We start from the raw sequence: 21,799 nt of genomic DNA, 5'->3' as shown, positions 1-21,799 counted from the left end.
GCAAGCGAGGCCGTGAAAAAAACATTAGAGGGGTTTTAAAGGATTCCTAGGGCATCATAGAAGGGGTTTTTGGCCATCCTTTCTAGCTATCATCTTCTAGGGCTTTTTGATGGTTGGAAAAAGCATATCTGAGAGACAAATGAAATTAAGAAGAAGATCAAAGTCAAGGGAGAGCATCTAGGAGTTCATCAGCGCCGATCCACCAGATTCTTGTCACCATCTCTACTCTACATCTAAGGGAGTTTGTTTATGAGATTCTTCATAATTTACTTATATTATAAGCTTTCTTTCTTTATGATATGGAACTAGACTCCCAAGGAAACTGGGTATTCGGTTAACCTTGGGATAAACTTGCTTGTGTGGATGTTGTAATTTACTTCTAGTGCAATTGGTTTAGTTTGTGGTTCAAGCTTTGTGTTCATTGATGTGTTGGGTTGCATGAGAACTCTATGGTTTAACTTCTAGGTTGTACTTGGTTGCGTGACCATCGCTCTTGTATTATACTCTCTTAGCTTGAAAGGGATTCATATATAAATCTACCATGACCATTGAGTATTTCGTACCTCTCCAACCATTAGGGATGAACCCAGATATTGTGTTTGCCACTAATTAGAGATTCCCCTAGGCGTAATGCAATTGTAGGAGGATTTGGCTTGAAGAGATTATGAGCTAATACCTGTATGGGATTAGGGGTTAATCACTTTGACCATTGGGGATAACCTACTTTAGAATGTCTCTTGACCCAAAACCACCATTGCCTTTGTAATTCTAACATCCTTCTAGTGTTAGTAGTCCCAAGGGGATCCTCACCAGGGGGCCTCGCTCCTTCGTTGTCAATTGCTTCCATAATGTGCTTATGTGGTGTACCTTAGTCCATTTGTTTATAACTTTTTTTATTATTTTCATACCTTTTTTTAAACCTATATTTGGTAGCTTAGATAATGCCATCTAGGAGGAAGTAATAGCAGCTCTTGGGACTCCAAGGAATACGACCCTTCTCGTGCTTGCGCAAGAGGTTTATTACTTGATGACCGATACACTTATGGACTCATCAACTAAGTTCAAAAGTTGTCAAGGTCTTCATACCCTTGACGTTGTCCCACTAAGACTCTATGTGGTGATCTCCAGTTTGTTGGTGTATTGCCCAATTGGGATTTCTATGTTCCACCTAAATCGGGTACTAAACATCAACCAAGTCCACCATACCGCCTCTTATTAGGCCGAACAGTGAGGACCGCTACTGCGATAGTGGGTAAAAAAACCTCATCACCATCAACACCACACCCCCCATACTCCGTCCGACATCAAGACCGTAGCCCAACACTTCTGTGTATATGTCCAGACCAGCTGATGTTCGAATAATACAACTCATGTTCAATATGTCACAATGTCCACATCTAGGACAACATTGCATTTAACATATAAAAACCATTTTCATTTTCATAAATGCCAAAATTATAATTATACGAGCAAAAAGGGGTTTCACAACCCAATCATATCCATGATACAAACAAAACTAGGAACATTTCCATTTCAATGTTTAGAATTTCATATTAAAAAATGGCAAGAGTATAATTTTGCGAACAAAGGGTTTCACAAACCATTTTCCTAAGAAAATACCAATAGTGTCAAAAGAGAGCATTGAGTATACTTTTGGTATACATCACCAATATCTTCAAAATCTAATGAAATTCATCAAAACAAACATGGCTTTTAGCCCAATTAAAAATCAATCCATACCTATGATCATTCTAGCTTCACCTCTTAAACAATTCATTAAACATTACAAGAATATAATAACAAGTCCAAGTACAATTCCAGCAGAATATGATAAGTGCCTAAATATATGCATTTAATACATATAAATATTGTACTATTCACATGTATTTTGATGAACTAATGCCTTTTTTGTGCTTAAATATGTTTTATTCTTGTTATAGGCCTAAAAGAAGCCATGGTGAGTTTAATAATGCATTTAGGAAGAAATCCAAACCAAAAATGGTGTTTTGGAACATCGATACTATAGCTGACATTATAGCGAAAGACTATATGCAACTGGAAGGAATTGTTGAGAGCCTCATAGACTAATTTGTGCTCATGAAGATGACCATGAGGCTTACTAGAAAATCTCACACCGTCTATGACATGACCGAATACGCGTGTAAACCGCAAGTGCTCGGGTGTCGAAGTAATAAATCCCAGGTGAGTGGGTTTCGTATCCACAGAGAATAGTGAATAGAAACACATCGATTGCTATCTAACTATGATGAGTAAAAATCGATGGTATGATGAATCAGATTTATATAAAAATAGATAAAAGAAATAAGAACAAGAGGCACAATAAAATTGAGAGATAAAGCAATCGATATAAATGGGGTACTCAGATATTGTTCCGCCTTGGATTATTGCTTCAAGTACAAAACCAACTATTATGCCTCCTAACTAATGCATTAATGAGGGAATCCTAAGATACATGGCCCCAAATCTAAGGTCAACCATGACTAACTCTACACCAAGTCCCGGTGGAGAAATTGATCAATCTCAACACCTCGCACTGTGTACAGTTGCAAGACGCTCTAGGGATTCCAAGTGATAAACCCTATTCCTATGTGTAGACCTTATCCTTTGGTCCAGGTGAAAGGTCCCTAGTCACAACTAAGCCCTAGGTGCTAAAATCACTTCAACGCTTCACTCCGTTGCCTTTGCAACTAAGCCCCTAAGGCCCAGCGGAAGGTCATCCCTTACCCCGTTCACTCTTATATGACCACAAATAACTCTTGGAACGTGGAGGTAGAGTAAATCAAATTGAAAGGGAAAGGGGACGCTCCGCTACCTCTCGATTCACCCTCTCAACCCTCTCCAATCTAGCATTGTCTAACTCTTATGGCATGTCACACATCCACAAAGGTTACTAATATAGACTCTCAACCCTAGTGTCACTCTAAGAGATAAATCATTCAACAAACATTCAAGATTGGAAGTCAATTAAAACATCAATAAAGGAAAGCATAATAAAAGGTTTAAAGAAACAATATCATCCTAGGGTTCATAAATCCAAGTACCTACAGCTCTCCATGGAGTTAGTTACAATCAACAATGAAATCATATGTAAAAACAAGTAATTCATAGAAAAACCCCCTCGGTGTTTGTGTTGATGGTCGTGTGGAGTGGCCTCGTCCTCTCAAAAGGTCCCCTTATCAAGCCTAGGGCACACCTCGCCGAATCGGTGCCGACGAAAGCTACCCCAATAACCTTCTTCCAAGTGGAGCGCGATGTCAAAGCCGGAGAACCACTCCAAAAGCCTTGCCAAAACCCTCTAAACCTAGCCGCAGCTCTCTCTCAAGTTGTGGAAAAGATGGACAAAAGAACACTGAAATCGACGCTGAAATCGACTTTAAATAGGGCTGGAATCGGGCATCCACACGCCCCAATGGATTATCCACAAGAGCCTATGGAAATTCCGCACGGGCATGGATAATTTACACATGCCCTTGTGGATTCTCTGAACTTCACTTTTTTCGGCCGCCTGTGAACAATACCTGCTATAGTGAATTGCTAGAATGTTTTGCTATAGTAACCTGCTACAGTACTGTTCTCGAAACACTCCCAAATCCATGCTTTCATCGAGGTAACATAAATGGGCACACGTTTACGTGGTAGATCGCTTTGCTTCTTCAATAAACGGCTTCATTGGTAAAGATCTTGCTATCAATGCACAAGCCGGGATACTCGAATGTGACTGCCCTTGTGCCCCTCCAAACCATCGTGCTAACTTGAATATAAGGAGATTGGCACACATTCTTGCATCTTGAACCCGACTTATGTCTTCACGTTTGAACCTTCTCAAGATTTCCTCCAAATAGTGCGTTCATGATCTACATTGGCTTTTTCTTTACCATTCGGCTTCACAACCCTATATGCATGAAAGTAACATAAATGCACACATATTAGCACTAAAACCTGATAAAAGTAATGCTCATCATAAGCAAAGAACACTTCACATTCTTATCACACAAGCACTTATCAACTTGTAAACCCTAGGATGTTATTGTTTCATTGACCTTTTATTATGCTTTCTTTAATTGATGTCTTTAATTAAGTTCCAATCTTGAATGCTTGTTGAATGATTTCTCCTTGGAGTAACGCTAAAGTTAAGAGTCCATCTTGGTAGCCTTTGTGGATGAATGGCACACTATGAGGGTTAGACAATGCTAGATTGAAAAGGGTTAAGATGGTGAGTTGAGAGATAGTGGAGCGCCCCCTTACTTCTTCGCTGTGATTTATCTTACCTCCATATTCCTAGAGTTCTTTGCGGTCACAATAGAGTGAAATACTGAGAGAGGAACTCCGTTGGGTCTTAGTTGCGCTATCAATAGGGTGAAGCGTTGTAGTAATCTTTAGTATCTGGGGCTTAATTGTGACTAGGGGTCTTTCACCTGGACCAAAGGGTTAGATCTACATATAGAAATAGGTTTATCACTTGGAATCCCTAGAGTTTCTTGCAACTATACACAGTGTGAGGTGTTGGGACTGAGCAATTTCTCCACTAGGACATAGTGTAGTCACGGTTGATCTTAGGTTTGGGATCATGTATTTTAGGATCTCTACAACTCATTAAGCATCAGTTAGGAGAAATAATAGTTGGTCTTGCACTTAAATCAATAACCCTAGGTGGAGCAATGTCCGAGTGCCCTGATTTCTATTAATTGCCTTTCCTCTCATTTTATTATGTCTCTCTTACTTATTTTCTTTAGTCTTGTTCACATTGATTTTATCCACACTATTATTGTATCATCTTCACATAGTTAAGTAGCAATTGTTGTGTTTCTATTTACTATTCCCTGTGGATATGATAACCCACTCATCTGTGATTTATTATTTCGACAAACCCATACACTTGCAGGTCATACACAAGGGGTGTTGAGAAGTTTTTGGCACCATTGCCAGGGAATAGGAATTTTAAAAACACTTAGCACTTTTCTATTTTAGCTATTCATTGTTTATTCTATTTCACCTTTTCTTGTTCTATCATCTTTCTGATTTGTTTTTGTTTCTTTTGTAGCAGCTCAAGGTTATGACCCGAGGGAACCCTTTGACATTAGTTGATGGAGATCCTAAACTTGAACGAACACTTCATAGAATGGGTATAGAACCTGTTCAAGAACAGAATCATTCAGCTGAAATAGAGGGTGAAGGATCTGAATACATTGCTGAACAAGAGTGCCAATAAAGAACTCTTTTCAGATTTTTGTTAGATCCACTATTCATGGGACACAATCAAGCATTGTGAGGCCACCCAGTAGCAGCCCGAATTTTTGAGTTGAAGTCGGCCTTCTATCGAGATGGTTCAACAGTCTACATAATTTAATGGGTTAGCTGATGAAGACCTAAACAATCATATTGAGAACTTCCATGAAGTTTACGACATGTTGAAGATCAATGTGGTTTCTGATGATGTAATTCGATTGAGGGCTTTCCAATTCTTTTTAAAAGGTAGGGCCAAACAGTGGCTTCATTCATTGTCAAGAGCTTCCATCACAATGTTGAACAAAATGGTAGAAGCTTTCCTTGCAAGGTACTTTCGTATGGGGAAAAGGCAAAGCTTCGTAATGAGATATCTTCATTTGTTAAGATGGAACTTAAAACTTTGTTTGAGCCTTGGGAATGATTCAAAGACCTTTTGCAGAAGTGTCCACAACATGGGTTCCCCGAGTGGATGATCATTAATGCATTTTATGACATTTTGAGCTCAAGCATTAAACAACTTCTAGATGCTGCCACAGGAGGTATAATGGGAAACAAGACTTCCAAAGAAGCCCGGTAATTAATTGAAGAAATGGGTTTGAATAGCTACGAATGGAATGCAAGAGAAAGGAAGAAAGTGGTTAGACTCTATGAAATCAATGCAGTTAAATCATTGGTAGCCCAAGTAGAGGCGTTAAGCAAGAAATTAGATACAATGACATCACCTAGGGTAGCTGCAATCACAAGTTGTGCCGATTGTGGGGGTTCAAATATGCCATTTGGCTATCTTATTTTGATTTCTACTTAAGCCCCAACTGAACAAGTAGACTTTCTGGGTAATTCGGGAAGAGGATAAGGTAATCCTTATGGCAACACCTACAACCAAGGGTGGAGAAGCCACCCCAACTTTTCTTGGAATAACCAGGGGCAACAAAATGCCATGGCACCACAGGGTTTCCAACAACAACAAGCCCCAAACATGGAGACCTGAATGACCGACTTAGAGAAAGCTTTGACACGATTCATCCAATTATCGGATACAAGGTTCCAATCAGTCAAAGTTATACTTCGCAATCACATGGTGTCATAGCACAATCTAGAAAATCAAGTGGGGCAAATTGTGAAGTCACTATTGGAGAGGCTACAAGGAAGCTTGCCTAGTAATACTGACACTAATCTGAGAGAACATGTAAAGGCGATCAGTTTGAGAAGTGGTCATGAGGTTAAAGGTAGGCTTCCAAGTGAGAAGACGAATGTTAAAGCACCAGAGGTCATAGAGGTTGAGGAGGGAGTAAACAAAGAGAAGGAGGTGGCACCCCCACCTTACAAGCCAAGAATCCCTTATCCTTCAAGGTTAAAGAACGATTAAAACAATGAGCAATACAGGAAGTTCTTGGGTCTATTCAAGTAATTGCACATCAACATTCCTTTTATGGAGGTGTTGTCCCAAATGCCTCAGTATGCAAAGTTTTTAAAGGATCTTTTGACCATCAAGAGGAAGTTGGAGGAGAGTGCATCAGTGAACTTAGATGCCTCTTGTTCGGTGGTTTTGCAAAAGAATATGCGGAACAAGAAGAAAAACACCAGAAGCTTCATCATCCCCTGCAACATAATTAATTTGGGTGAAGAGATGGCATTGGCGGATTCAAGGGCTAGTATCAACGTCATGCCATACCATTTCTTTCAGAAGCTAGGCTTAGGAGAGCTTAGGCCTACTCGGATGATACTTCAATTGGTGGACTGAATAGCGAGGTTGACAAGGTCCCCTTATGTATATCCCTCAAGTGCACGGGTTTGTCGAAGTAATAAACCCGGGTGAGCTGGTATCGAATCCACAGTGAGTAGGGAATAAAAATACTTAATTCGATTTTTAGCTATGTGAAAGATCAATGATAAGGAGTGTGATAATGATTCAATTCTCAACAATAAAAGCAATAAGAAAGAGAGCAAAAGTAAAGAAGGGGGGTAAGGCAATCGATAGAGATGGGGTACCCGGATAATGCTCCGCCAAGGATAATTGTTTCAAGTGCAAGAACCCTCTATTATGCCTCCTAATCAATGCAATGGTGAGTCGTGGAAATCCTTAATTACATAATCCCAAATCTAAGGTCAACTATGCCTAACTCTATACATGTCTCGTAGGAGAAATCGAACAATCTCAACACCTCGCACTCGCATAGAGTTGCAATGAGCTCTAGGGATTCCAAGTGATAAATCTCTTCCTAATTATAGACCTAACCCTTTGGTCCAGGTGAAAGGTCCCTAATCACAATTGAGCCCTAGATACTAAGATCACCTCAACGCTTCACTCCGTTGCAGGCAAAACTAAGCCCCAGCGGAAGTTCATCCCTTAGACCATTCACTCTATTATGACCGCAAAGAACTCGAGGAATGGAGATAGAATCTATTACACTGGAGAGGAAAGGGGACACTCCTGTACCTCTCGACTCACCATCTCAACCCTTTCCAACCTAGCTTTGTCTAACGCTTGTGGTCGGTCACTGACTCATAAGGTTACCAACAAGAACTCTCAACCCTAGTGTCACTCTAGGGGAAATGTTCATACAATGAAGCATTCAATGTTGGAACTCACAATAAACATCAATTTATTGAAAGCATAATAAAGAGGTTCAAAGAAACAAATAAATCCTAGGGTTCACAATACCCAAGTACCCACTAGGGGTTTAGCTCTCCCTGAAGCTAATTACAATCAAAGAAATAGAATGTAAAAGCAATGAATCCATAAAGAAACCCCATCGATGGTCATGTTGATGGTCTTATGGAGAGTCCTCTACTCGTCGCAAGGGATCCTTTGTCCAGCCTAGGATACGCCTCGCCTGATCGGTGCCGACGAAAGCTCTCCCAATAACCTTCTTCCAAATAACGCACGATGTCGGAGCCGTAGAACCTCTCCAAAAACCTTGCTAATAACCCTCGAAACCCTAGCCGAAGCCCTCTCGCAAGTTGGGGAAAAAATGGAGAAAAAAAATACCAAAATCGGGGCTGAATAGGGCTGGAATCGGGTGACTACACGAGCATGGATGCTCCACGCGCCCGTGCGGAATTTCCACACGGGCGTAGGTAATTTCCACACGCCCGTGTGGATTATCTGTTTCTCTGGTTTCTCGGGCGGCTATGAACAGTGCTGCTACAGTACATACTACACTGTTACTACAGTGCTCTGCTACAGTATTCGACCTTAATAGCTTCCCAATTCCATACTTTTGTCGGGGTAACGCAAACGGGCACACGTTCACGTCGTGGATCACTTGCTTCTTCAATGGTGTACACGTTGGTGAAACTCTTGTTCTATGTGTATAAGTCAGAATGCTCCAGTGTGACTGCCTTTGTGCCCCTCCAAATGGATGTGCCAACTCGAATACGAGGAGGTTGGCACACACTCTAGCATCTCACATCGACCTATGTCTTCGCGTTTGAACCTTAGTAAGATTTCCTCCAAAATCGGGGCATTATGATCGACATTGGCCTATTTCCTTCATACTCGGCCTCACAACCCTACCTGCATAAAAGTAACATAAAAACACACATATTAGTGTAAAAACCCGAGAAAAGTAATGCTCAATATAAGGAGAGAATGCTTCGCATTCATATCACACAAGCACTTATCAAACTCCACCACACTTAAGCATTTGCTTGTCCTCAAGCAAAAATTAAACATTCTGTGCATCAATGAAGAAAATATTGAAAATGTTTGGCCTTAGGTTCACCAAAGTATACAAAGAGAGCATTTTAAAAGTAAGGGAAATTTCAACATTAAAAACAAAAAATCAAAGCACTAGCTTAAAACTTGAATAAAAAAGGACAACAAACCCGAAATCGTGTACGTGTGTGAACTCACTCAAAACAACCCAAGGTATACTCTTCAAAATTCTAAGTACAAGGGACTTATTTATCTACAAAAGTGACAACAATTTCAAAGATGGTAGTAGCTTCACACATCCTCTAAGATAGCCCTTTCCAAAGCGGCCGCTAAGGTAGTTTTCACACTTTCGAGGTGGTAGCTCTTTATACCAGAGTGGTAGCTTTCACTCATCCTATGAGATAGCTCTTTCTCTCATTAGGGCATACCTAGTATCCGACTTATGAGAGTAGCTTCATACTACATAGGTGGTAGCTCTTTCCACCCTACAAGCACAAATAAACAATAAAACTATTTTGTTATTTCTTTTCATTTTCCATTTTTTTTTTTTGAGAATTTAGCACAAGAAAATAAACCTAACTAGTCCATTTAACATCGAACATGAGTTTCCAATAGAGTTCAAAGAGTGAGTAGTGCACTAAGTATAAATCGGGCAAAAATTCCTAGAAATTCAAGCAAGAACTAGAGCATGAAAACATTCAATGTTAGAAATTCTCCTAAACACAAGAATACAATCATTGTAACTAAGATGAACTGCCATCGGCTATGTGAGCATATATCAATCAAGAACAATAGAAAACATGTGTGCACTATGAAACTCCCCCCCACACTTAAGTTGTACATTGTCCCCAATATACATATTTAAGCTCACTCAAAATATAAATCATTCAAAAGCAAATGTGGGAGAAGCAATCAAAACAATACTCTCCTGACTCCTAGTGTGACATTTGATGAAGCTAGTTCGTTGGGAGTAGGGTTCCAACGGGTTGTGAAGCTCACACGGCCAAGTACCTCAGTACCTTGGCCGTGCCCATGACTAAGTCTCAATTCCCAAGAAGACAAGACCATCTTCACGCATAAAAGAGGGGGTTCAGTGAAGCTCAATAAAGACAAAATAAATCAAGTGTATATAAAAGATGAAGCAATGAATACAACTCGATGATGCAAAATGAAAATAAACTCAGAAGGAGAATCCTTTCTGAGTGAACAAGTCTAAAAACAAGAAAAATAACATAAAATGCAAGAAAGTAAAGGAAGGGAAAATCAAGTGTCGGTGTCGCTCTCAGGCTCCGGTGCTGCTGCAGTTGCTGAAGAAGCATATAGTGGGTCTACCGGTGCCGGGGTAGTGGATGGAGGTGCTAGAGGAATTGAGGGGACCGGAGTAGTCCTCGGCCGCAATACAAATGATGAGGCGACGTCTCGCTCTAAAATCTGCTATAACATGTCGAAACGCGCCATGAACACTGTGTACTGAGTAGCCTGCGTATCTCTAATCTCGCAACCTCATCTCGGACCACTCCTATAGCATTCTCGAGCCTCTCAAAGCGATCATTGGCCCGAGATGGTGAAAACATACGCACTGGGGGTGGCTCCTCTGCCACTGGAGATACCTCGGTCTCCATCGTTGCTAGTTGAGGCTCAGGAGCGAGCTGAGATGCTCCAGCTTCATCACCCTCATCCTCAGCTATCTCTGTAGCTGGTAGTATTAAAGCAAAAATCCCTGTCCGAACCCTGCAGACCATGCCCACCATCACTCAGCATCGTCTCTAGACTCAGGGGAGCAGGTATACTTGTCTTCTCGGCCCCGAGAATCGAATCCAAGAGACCCATGCCAAACACTAATCTCGTAATGTAGGGGCCCGAGAAGATCGCTCCCAGTCTAGCATAGTATCCCTGATGTCTGATGTACTCTTCCAGGATGTGCTCTAAATGAATCAATACGCGCTGTACCATCTAGTACAAGTACAGTAGCTCCTGACGGCGCAGGACACCAGTGCCATCACCAAGGTCATTCACCGACCTACTCATAATGGCATGCAAGTATCTGTATGCAGGTCGATAAAGGCACATGGCCTTGGACACCCTGGCTCATACTGACCTTGATCACATAACACTCTGTAAGCTCTCTGTGGGGTCAAGGTTCCAGGGTAATCAGTTGGTAACTGCGCGTACTCCTCTGTATCTGTGAATGCCTCCTCGTACAAGCCAAGTAGTACTGAAAAGTACGTGATGCTTAAGCTATGGTGGTGTCCAAATACTCTGAACTGAATGGTGTCCACACTGTCGAAGCTTGCATACGATCTATCGAACTCGAATGATGAAAGCACCTCCAGTGCAAACTCTCAGATGGCTAGCTCTCTAATAATCAGCAACTACAGCCAACCACCTTCTGAAACGAGATCCTCGATCTCATCAGCAAACTCATCTCCCTACTGCAGATCTCGCAATATAGTCGTGTCTACAAATCGAGTCTGCCAAAACGGAGCCTCGACAGGCGCTCATAGCAAACCTGATGCTCTGGAATTGCAAACCGCATGCTCTCGGGCTCAGAAAATGACTCACGTGGTCTCTTATCAGCTTGCTTCTTTGACCTAGGTCCCATAATCTGCAGGAATTAAACGAAATGGATTAAACAAGTTGATAAACCAATGCTGCAAAACATCCACACGGTCATGTGGAATTTCCGCACGCCCGTGTGGATCCACAGGGCGTGAGAAACGCACGGCCACGCTTCAACAATCCAAAAATACAACTTAATAGTCATTCTAACTTCGTTCTAAACATAAATCATCTTTCCTATTGAAGAAACGAAGCATTATTAACCAGATTAATCACTAGAAACCATGAATTTGCAAGGAAGATGATAAAAACAAAACTTACCGATGAGATGGAATGAGAAAATGAAGAATCGGCCAGAAAATTTCACTTAAATCCCACCAAATTAGCACTCTGACCTCGGAGAATACTGTGAAAGTGTTTTCAAACAAAAAGAAGTCGTGAAGAGAGAGAGGAATTATCCTCTTTTAAACAGAACTCACGAGTTTTGGCATTCTGTGCATCCCCACAGGCATGTGGAAATTCCCCATGCCCGTGCACCTCACTCCAAAAACAGTACAGGGGCGTGCGCACGCCCCTATCTCCTTTGACTCTGATTGCTCTCGTACGGGCGTGTGGAAAACATCCACGCCCGTGCTCCTGAATCACAGTGGCAGCCGCACACCCCTGTGGCTTCTCGGGATGAGAGAACTCCTCTGTAGAGTTTCGCACGGGTGTGTGGAAATTACCCACGCCCGTACATGGTTCACAAGGTTACCCATAGGGGCGAGTCCACGCCTCTGTGTGCTCTTGGGAAAATCCGCCCAACTCTGCAGAAATTCACACGCCCGTGCAGAAATTAGCCATGGGCGTGTGATAGTCGCATGGTCATTCACAGGTGCAGCCGCACACCCCTGTGCCTTCTGTGGATGAGCTCGCAGTATACACCCACGGGCGTGTGGAAATTCCACACACCCGTGTGTTTTCTCTAGATGACTTAGAAAAATCTTCAGGCTCTGCAGAATATTTCTGAACATGTTTGCACACTCAGAGCCTGCCCTGTTATGCAAATTTTACCAGTGAAAAACACGAAATAGAACCCAAATGACCAAACTTTCGTCACTTCCTCAAAAAGCACACGATGACTTTAAAAACCCACAATAAAATTGCAGCACAAGCATCTAAAAATTTAGACATCAACACTTAACGATTTATTCATGCAAACAAGCTAAACTAAAAGATAAGAAAACAGTAAAAACTTGGGTTGGCTCCCAAGAAGCGCTTGTTTAATGTCACTAAGCTTGACGTACCTTGTCTTACCTCACGGGGGTTCATTAATGAAAGACGCCCTCTTACCCATGACTTGGAAGCATGATGTGCAATGTCTATTAAGGGTAGAGGGTGTATTATCGGGCTTCAGACCACCTAGTAATTGTTCATCCAACCTTCTTGGTTCATGTGCGTCTCCAACGGTCTTGGAGTATTTTCGGTGGTGTCTCCTAGCCCTCTTCATTTTCCGGATCACCTTCTTCAATATCCCCGGGGTAGATGTTACCTTCTCAGTCGACCCAAGCATCATTACTTCTTCATTCCTCTCCTCTTGGTCGAACAAACCTTCATATGGATCCAGGTTGAATATTTCCTGCATGTATTCATCAACAAGCTCATCAATAGTGTCTAAGAAATACAAAGTGTCATCAAAATCGAGAGAATGCCACATGGCTTCAGCAAGGCAGTAAGTGAGTTTGTCATTTCCAACTGTCAATGTGAGCTCTCCGCCGTCCATGTCAATCAATGCTTTGGAAGTCCGCAAGAACGGTCTCAAAAGTATCAAGGGTACATCCGCATCCTCATCGATATCTAGCACTATAAAGTCAACCGGAAAAATGTACTTGTCCACCTTGATAATCACGTCTTCAATGATACCTCGCGGATGTCGTACCGTTCAGTCCGCCAATTGTAAGGTCATCCGGGTAGGCCTTGGCTCTCCCAAGCCTAGCTTTTGGAAAAAAGTGTATGGCATGACATTGATACTTGCCCCTGAATCCGCCAATGCCATTTCCTCACCTAAGTTACCGATGTTACACGGAATGATGAAGCTTCCCGAGTCTTTCTTCTTGTCTGGCATGTTCTTTTGCAGCACCGCCGAGCATGAAGCATCTAGCACCACTGAAGCACTCTCCTCCAACTTCCTCTTGTTAGTCAACAAGTCTTTCAGGAACTTCGCATACTTAGGCATTTGAGCTAATGCCTCTACAAAAGGAATGTTGATGTGGAGTTGCTTGAATAAACTCAGGAACTTCTTATACTGTTCATCCCCTTGGTCATTTTTCAATCTAGAGGGATAAGGGATTCTTGGCTTGAAAGGTGGGGATGCTACCTCTTTCTCTTTCTTTGCTCCCTCCTCAACCCCTACAACCTCGGGTGCATGTTCTTTCGGCTTCTCACTCGGAAGCCTCCCTTCAACCTCAGGACCACTTCTCAAAGTGATCGCCTTCACATGTTCTCTAGGGTTGATTTCCGTAGTGCTTGGTAAACTTCCATGTGGCCTTTCAGAAAGAGACTTCGCAATTTGCCCCACCTGATTTTCAAGGTTGTGTAAAGAAGCGTTATGGTTACGAAGTGTAGCCTCGACTGATTCAAACCGTGTATTTGCAGATTGAACAAATCTAGCCAAGTGCTTCTCTAAATCCGTCATTCGGGTTTCCAAGGCTGAAATTTTGTTTTCCACTTGAGGTGCTTGTTATTGTTGATGGAAACCCGGTGGCCCCATGGCCTTTTGTTGTCCTTGATTACTACATGAAAAGTTAGGATGATTCTTCCAACCTGAATTGTAAGTATTGCTATATGGGTTCCCTTGAGGTCTAATGCCATTACCTACAAAGTTAACGTTTTCCACTGAAGAAACATCACCAAAAGAGATCGGGCAATCGGAGGGAGCATGTCCTCCACCACAACCGGTGCAATTGGTCACGGCCGCAACTCTATTCGAAGCTATGAGATCTAGCTTTTTACTCAGACTCTCTACTTGTGCCGCCAATGAAGTCACCGCATCGATTTCATGGATACCAGCCACCTTTTTCTTCTCCCTAGCATCCCATTGGTAACTATTTAACCCCATTTCCTCAATTAATTGACGAGCCTCATCGGGGGTTTTGCTACCTAAGGTACCTCTTGTTGCCGCATCCAAGAGTTGCCTTGTACTCGGGTTCAAACCATTATAGAAGGTTTGAACAATCATCCACTCCGGGAATCCGTGTTGTGGACACTTTCTCAGGAGCTCCTTGAACCTTTCCCATGTCTCGAATAGAGACTCCAATTCCAACTGAACAAAGGACGAGATCTCATTCCTAAGCTTTGCTGATTTTCCGGGAGGGAAATAATGGGCTAGAAAAGCTTCTACCATCTCCTCCCATGTAGTGATTGATGCTCTAGGTAATGAGTATAGCCACTGCTTCGCTTTCCCCTTCAAGGAAAATGGGAAGGCTCTGAATTTGATGGCATCATCCGTAACCCCATTTATCTTCAGCATGTCGCACACCTTGAGAAAGCTCTCTATATGACTATTTGGATCCTCATTGGTCAAACCGTTGAATTGTGCGGACTGCTGCAGCATATGGATGAATGCCGGCTTTAGCTCAAAGTTCTGAGCTGTAATCGGAGGACGCACAATACTCGATTGCGCCCCCAGTACTGAAGGTCTGGCATAGTCAGATAATGTTCGCTGTTGCTCATTCTGACCTGCCATGTTTTCAGATTCCTCTCCTTCCAAATCAGCTGAATTATGCTGTTCTTCCACAGGTTCTTTCCCTTTTCTTCTAAGTGTACGTTCAAGCTCAGTGTCTCCTTCAATCAATATTGATGGATTCGCTCGGGTCATAACCCGGAGCTGCAACAAAAAGAAAGAAAAAGAAAATCAAAACGATGATAGAATGAGAAGATATGAAATAGAATGTATGGTGAAATAGCTAAGAAAACAAAGTGCAAAGTATCTCTAAATGCCTACTCCCCGGCAATGGCGCCAAAAACATGACATGGTCCCCTTACGTATATCCCTCAAGTGCACGGGTTTGTCGAAGTAATAAACCCGGGTGAGCGGGTATCGAATCCACAGGGAGTAGGGAATAAAAATACTTAATTCGATTCTTAGCTATGTGAAAGATCAATGATAAGGAGTGTGATAATGATTCAATTCTCAACAATAAAAGCAATAAGAAAGAGAGCAAAAGTAAAGAAGGGGGGTAAGGCAATTGATAGAGATGGGGTACCCGGATAATGCTCCGCCAAGGATAATTGTTTCAAGTGCAAGAACCCTCTATTATGCCTCCTAATCAATGCAATGGTGAGTCGTGGAAATCCTTAATTACATAATCCCAAATCTAAGGTCAACTATGCCTAACTCTATACATGTCTCGGAGGAGAAATCGAACAATCTCAACACCTCGCACTCGCGTAGAGTTGCAATGAGCTCTAGGGATTCCAAGTGATAAATCTCTTCCTAATTATAGACCTAACCCTTTGGTCCAGGTGAAAAGGTCCCTAAGCACAATTAAGCCCTAGATACTAAGATCACCTCAAAGCTTCACTCCATTGCAGGCGCAACTAAGCCGCAGCTGAAGTTCATCCCTTAGACCATTCACTCTATTATGGCCGCAAAGAACTCGAGGAATGGAGGTAGAATCTATCACACCGGAGGGGAAAGGGGATGCTTCTATACCTCTCGACTCACCCTCTATATCCTCTCTAACCTAGCTTTGTCTAACGCTTGTGGTGTGTCACTCACTCACAAGGTTACCAACAAGAACTCCCAACCCTAGTGTCACTCTAGGGGAAATATTCATACAATGAAGCATTCAAGGTTGGAACTCACAATAAACATCAATTTATTGAAAGCATAATAAAGAGGTTTAAAGAAATAAATACATCCTAGGGTTCACAATACCCGAGTACCCACTAGGGGTTTAGCTCTCCATGGAGCTAATTACAATCAAATAAATAGAATGTAAAAGCAATGAATCCATAAAGAAACCCCCACGATGGTTTTGTCGATGGTCTTATGGATAGTCCTCTACTCGTCGCAAGGGATCCTTTGTCTGCCATAGGATACACCTCGCCGGATCGGTCCCGACGAAACCTGTCCCAATAACCTTCTTCCAAACGACGCGCGATGTCGGAGCCGTAGAACCTCTCCAAAAACCTAGCCAATACCCCTCGAAACCCTTGCTGAAGCCCTCTCGCAAGTTAGGGAAAAAATGGAGAAAAGAATACCAAAATCAGTGCTAAATCGGCTTTAAATAGGGCTGGAATCAGGTGACTACACGGGCGTGGATGCTCCACGCGCCCATGCGGAATTTCCACATGGGCGTGTGTAATTTCCACATGCCCGTGTGGATTCTATGTTTCTCTAATTTCTCGGCCGGCTGTGAACAATGCTGATACAGTACATACTACAATGGTGCTACAGTGCTCTGCTACAGTATTCGGCCTTAATAGCTTCCCAATTCCATGCTTTCATCAGGGTAACGCAAACGAGCACACGTTCACGTCGTGGATCTCTTGCTTCTTCAATGGTGTACACATTGGTGAAACTCTTGTTCTATGTGCATAAGTCGGAATGCTCGAGTGTGACTGCCTTTGTGCCCCTCCAAATGGATGTGCCAACTCGAATACAGGTAGGTTGGCACACACTCTAGCATCTCACATCAACCTATGTCTTCGCGTTTGAACCTTAGTAAGATTTCCTCCAAAATTGGTGCATTATGATCCACATTGGCCTATTTCCTTCATACTCAGCCTCACAACCCTACCTGCATAAAAGTAACATAAAAACACACATATTAGTTTAAAACCCCAAGAAAAGTAATGCTCAACATAAGGAGAGAATGCTTCGCATTAATATCACACAAGCACTTATTAGAGGTATCCGAGGGGCATCATTGAAGACTTGCTATTCAAGATTGACAAGCACATATTTCCTGTAGACTTCATAGTGTTTAGATGTCTATGAGGATGTAGATGTTCCTTTGATACTTGGGAGGCCATTCTTGTGCACTTCCAAGGCACATATGGACATGGACGGCGGGGTGTTGACACTGAGGGTTGGAGACGACAAGCTTACATACAGCCTCACCAAGGAGTTGAGGATGAAGAAATCTTAATGCTTGGTCAAGAGGAGAAGGTACAACCTACCCCGGGGATCATGAAGAAGATGCTCCGGATGATGAAGCGTGCAAGGAGATGTCACAAGAAATGCCCCAACACTAATGATGATGCGAAAGAATAGAGTAAGGGCGATGAACCCTTGTGCGATAACAAATCCAATAACTCCCCCTCTATCTTCAAAAGACTATGTTCATTGTGCTTTCAGGACATGGGTAAGAGGGAAACTTTTATCTATTAGCCCCCGTGAGGTAAGGCAAGGTACGTCAAGCTAAGTGATGTTAAACAAGCGCTTCTTAGGAGCCAACCCAAGTCTTTACTTTTTTCTAGGTTTTAGTTAGCGGTTGAATGAATAAGATCTTAAGTGTTGGTGTCTTGATCTTTTACATGCTATTGTTGTGATTTTCTTGTGGATCTTTGGTGTTTTCATGTGCTTAATTGCGTTTTGGTGAAGCTTCTTGGTCATTTGAGCATGTTTTCTATGTTTCTCTGATTACATTTTCATAATATAGATAGGATTTGAATACTTGTAAATGTTTAGAAATTTTCTGTTATTTTTTCTAAGTAATCTAGAGAAAACACACGGCCGTGTTGAAATTCCACATGGGCGTGTGTTTGCATTCAAAGCTCATCCCGAGAAGACACAGGGGTATGCATTTGCCCCTGTGAATGACCTTATGATGGTCACACACTCGTTTGTTTATCTGCAGAGGTTCAGAGGGCTATCCCGAGAATACACAGGGGCGTGTGTCTACGCCTGTGTTTGACCATGTGAACTACACACGGGCGTGGGTAATTACCACAAGCCTGTGTGAGTTCCTGTAAAGAGTTCTCCATCATCCCAAGAAGACACAGCTTCGTGTGAATGCCCTGCGAGTACCCCAGTGAAGGTCCACACGCCCGTGTTGAATTTTCACAGGGGTGTGTGGAACACTAAGAATTTTTCTCGGTTGGACATGGAAGCTACAGGGGTGTGTGCGTACCGCTATGGGTCAGGCACACCGGCGTGGGAAATTTCCACATGCCTATGTGGATGCATTCAGAGATAAAGTGTGCTATCTCGAGAGTACACACGGGTGTATGTCTGCCGCTGTGATGTTTTCCTATGGAGTCACATAGGCATGGGTAATTTCAACACATCTGTGTGGATGTACAGAACACCAAGAGATGTCGGTTTTCTTTAAAATATTTTCGTGTTTCTTCGTCTTCTCACTCCCATACACTTAGAGAACACTATCATTCACTCTCATGACTTCGCACCGTTGTTTTCGACGGATTTTATTAGTGTTTTCTTGCCGATTTCAAGCTTTCATTCTCTATTTCATTGGTAAACCCTTTTTTTCTCTTTTCTTCACCATTACTTGATTTGCATTGATTAAACTGGTGAATGTGCTTCGTTATTATGCTAAATAGTTTATGTATGCTTTAGAGTGAGTTTGGAATGAAGTTCTGATATATTTTTTAAGTTTTTAGTATGGTGGCCATGCGGTTTTCATGCCCCATAGATCAACACAGGCGTGTGGAATTTCCACAAGACCATATAGATTTCTATAGTGTTAATTCTGTGAGTGTTTTAATCAATTTTTATTTTCAAAGCTTGCAGACTTGTCACCCAGGACTAAGAAAGTGGCTGGCAAACATCCTCGTGAGTCCTCACCTGAGCTGGAGTACCTAGAATTCTAGATTCTCGAGCACTAGGCTCGATTTGAGCATTTATGGAAGCTCAAGTTTGGTCAGATGTGACTACCAGATTTGAGCTTGCTCAGGGAGGTGTAGTTGTCCAATAATATTGTGAATGAGGTTGAGTAGTTGCTCATGGTGGGTAGGTTGGACAGATTATTATACATTTGTGAGCCCGCCATTCGTCTTTTGACCTTGGAGGTATTTTTATCTTTTAAGTTTGATCGATCATATAGGAGATTTGACAGCGTTGATGTCATATAGTTCAGAGCATTTGGACACCATTATAGTATGAACGTCACGCAGTTCTCAGTCAGATTAGGAATATACAAGGAGAGCTTCACTATGACACGGGAATACTAACAGGTACCAATATATTACCCCGGTACTTTGACACCGTAGTGCGCATACAGAGCGTTGTGTGGATAGGAATAATATGAGCTCAGAGTGTCCAAGGCCACGAGCCTTTCTTGACCTGCTTACTGCTACTTGCACAACATTTAGAGTAGGTCGGTGAACGACCGTGGTGATAGTACTAGAGTCTTGAGCCGGCAAGAGCTACTGTATATCTCTATTCGATGGTTCATAGCACGTTGATCCATCTAGGACACATCGTATCCGAGTACTTATGACATCAGGGGAAGTATACCAGGATCGGGGTGATCTTCTCGGGCCCATACATTACCATACTCATTGTCGGAATGGGTCTACTGGATGCGATTAGAGGGGTTGAGAAGATGATTGTTCCAGCACCCCTCGGCCTAGAGACCATGTGTATGATGGGCATGATCAGACACTATAGAGACAGGGTGTATGTGCTAAATATACCGCACCCAGAGCCATCAGATATTGAGGGTGATGCAGCTAAGGGGTCTCGACCTGCTCCTGAGCTGCAGCTAGAGCCGGTGGAGACCGACGCACCTTCTCCAGCACAGGAGCTGCCCCCCCAGTGTGTATCTTCTCTCCATCTCGAGCCTATGATCATTTTGAGAGGCTCTAGAATGCTGTAAGGGTGCTCCAGACTAAGATCGCCGAGGTTCGCCCGATACAGTTCGCTCAGCACACAGAGATGATGGCGCGTCTTGATATTCTGCAGTAGCTACTTGAGCGCGACACCGCCCCACCATTCATTATGAGACACTTTACCCCTCAGGCTCCTCCAGCATCACCATCACCAGATCCACCGACACCATTTGACTTGGCACCGCCAACAATAGTATTAGAGTAGCCAGCGCAGACACCAACACTTGCTACATCCTTCTCTTAGTTCTTTATGATTTTGTATTTCATTTTCCATATTTTATTTCGGGCATTGTATACTCATAAAGGATCTTATTTCTGAGTTTATGTTATTTTTTGTCTCGAGATGCATTTCATTGCTTTACTTTTATATACTCAAGTTTTATTTTGTTTTTGTTGAGCTTTACTGATCCCCTTGTGTATGCCTACAGATGGTCTTATTAGTATGGAAATTGAGGATTAGTCATAAACACGGTCAATGTGTTTTACACTTGGATGTGTGTGCTTCACAAACCGTTGGAGCTCAACTCCCAAGGATTTAGCTCCATCAAATGCGTCACTAGGACTTCAAGGGAGTATTGTTTCAATTGCCCGCTCCCACATACATTTTTAGTGATATACTTTGTATTGTGCTTGCATGCGTACATTGAGGGCAATGTACATCTTAAGTGTGTGTGTGTGTGTGTGTGTGTGTGTGGAGGGGGGGGTGTAAGTTCACATTACACATGTTTTATACCTATGCTTTGTTCATGCATGCTCACATAGCTAATGGCGATTCACCTTAGTTGCAATTAGTGTATTCTTAAGTTTAGGAGAATCTTCATCATAGAATGTTTTCATGCTCTAGTTTTTACTTGGATTTTTAGGAATTTTTACCTGATTGACACTTGTTCACTTGTTGCACTACTCGCTCTTTAAACTCTTTTGGAAACTCTGGTTCGATGTTTAAGGGACTAATTAGTGCTATTTCTTGTGTTATTTGTGCTAAAAAAATGAAAAAAAAAAAAATACTTGTTTTAGTTGTGCATTTGGGGTGAAAAGAGCTACCACCTATGAAGTATGAAGCTACTCTCATAAGTGGGATACTACTTATGCCCTAACGAGAGAAAGAGCTATCTCATGGGATGAGTGAAAGCTACAACCCTAGTAGAAATAGCTACCACGTCAAATAGTGTGAAAGCCACATTGGCGGCTACCTAGGAAAGGGCTACCATAGAGGATCTGTGAAGCTACCTCCTTCTCTTTTCTTTTTGTACATAAATATGTTTCTCTCAATTAGAGCTTTGGGAAGTACATGCTTGATCAGTGCTTGTGTATTAGTAATATGAAGTATTCTTTTCTTAAGATGAGTATTATTTTTATCAGATTTAAGCGATAATACATGTGTATTTGTGAACTTTTGTGCATGAAGGGTTATGAAGCCGATTATAAAAGAAAGAAGCCAAATTAGATTGTGATTGTACTTTGTTGATGAAGTCATGGAGTGAACAAATGTGAAGA

At 42.2% G+C, this 21,799-nt stretch overlaps 2 non-coding genes across 2 annotated transcripts; one reads left to right on the top strand and one right to left on the bottom strand.

Annotated features, from left to right (window-relative positions):
• Positions 1–5,599: 5,599 nt before the first annotated feature.
• Positions 5,600–5,706, bottom strand: LOC120252403. Its single transcript, XR_005533935.1, has one exon. It is a non-coding gene; the product is annotated as a small nucleolar RNA R71 (small nucleolar RNA).
• An 8,985-nt stretch (positions 5,707–14,691) lies between these two features.
• LOC120252106 lies at positions 14,692–14,798 on the top strand. The gene has a single exon (XR_005533654.1). It is a non-coding gene; the product is annotated as a small nucleolar RNA R71 (small nucleolar RNA).
• Positions 14,799–21,799: the final 7,001 nt, after the last annotated feature.

Source organism: Dioscorea cayenensis, chromosome 20 (genome assembly GCF_009730915.1).
Source record: "Dioscorea cayenensis subsp. rotundata cultivar TDr96_F1 chromosome 20, TDr96_F1_v2_PseudoChromosome.rev07_lg8_w22 25.fasta, whole genome shotgun sequence".
NCBI classification, from domain to species: Eukaryota; Viridiplantae; Streptophyta; class Magnoliopsida; order Dioscoreales; family Dioscoreaceae; genus Dioscorea; species Dioscorea cayenensis.
This window is presented reverse-complemented; position numbering and strand designations above follow the sequence as displayed.